Below are 793 nucleotides of genomic sequence, written 5' to 3'. Positions count from 1 at the left end.
GGACAATCTTTTGTAGCATGATCATGTGTATCACATATATGACAAACAATTTCTTGAATACTTTTTAATTGACCACTCTTTTTCATTTCTAATGACTCAATTTTTAGTGCTAAAGATGCAAGTTTAGCTTGAATATCTATATCATCTTTATGATTATAGATACCACCCCCATTTGTTGAATTATTGATTTTAGTTGCTGGTGGTTCTATTGTACCTATATTATCCCAATTTTGAGCATTTTCTGCTAATGAATCCAGATATTCCATAGCTTCATATGGGTTTTTATCTTCAAAAGTTCAATTACACATGAATTCTATCATTTGCCGATCTTTAGGTATTAGACCTTCATAAAAGTTAGAAACTATTCTCCATGTTTCAAAACCATGATGTGGGCATGTATTAAGTAATTCTTTATATCTATCCCAACATTGATAAAATGTTTCTCCTTGTTTTTGAGAAAAAGTTGTAATTTGTCTTTTAAAAGAGTTTGTTCTATGGGAAGGGAAAAACTTTTTAAGAAATTGTTGTTGCATTTCTTCCCATGACCTTATTGAACTCGATCTCAAATTTTGTAGCCATGTTTTAGCTTTATCTTTTATAGAAAACATTAAAAGCTTTAATCGAACTATATCCATGCTACAATTTTGATCATTATAAGTGTTACAAACTTCCTCAAATTTTCTTAGATGCAAATATGGATTTTCAGAATCTAAGCCATGAAAATTTGGTAAAAGTTTAATAATTTGAGGTTTAAAGTTGAAATTAGATGCATCAGGAGGAAAAACTAAACAAG

General features: G+C 29.3%; 1 non-coding gene across 1 annotated transcript; it reads left to right on the top strand.

The window, feature by feature from the left end:
• Positions 1-378: 378 nt before the first annotated feature.
• LOC140808514 (small nucleolar RNA R71) lies at positions 379-489 on the top strand. Its single transcript, XR_012112935.1, has one exon. It is a non-coding gene; the product is annotated as a small nucleolar RNA R71 (small nucleolar RNA).
• Positions 490-793: the final 304 nt, after the last annotated feature.

The sequence above is a fragment of the Primulina eburnea genome, chromosome 12 (assembly GCF_022965805.1).
Source record: "Primulina eburnea isolate SZY01 chromosome 12, ASM2296580v1, whole genome shotgun sequence".
NCBI lineage: Eukaryota > Viridiplantae > Streptophyta > Magnoliopsida > Lamiales > Gesneriaceae > Primulina > Primulina eburnea.
The sequence above is the reverse complement of the archived record's forward strand: the minus strand, read 5'-3'. Positions and strand labels throughout refer to the sequence as shown.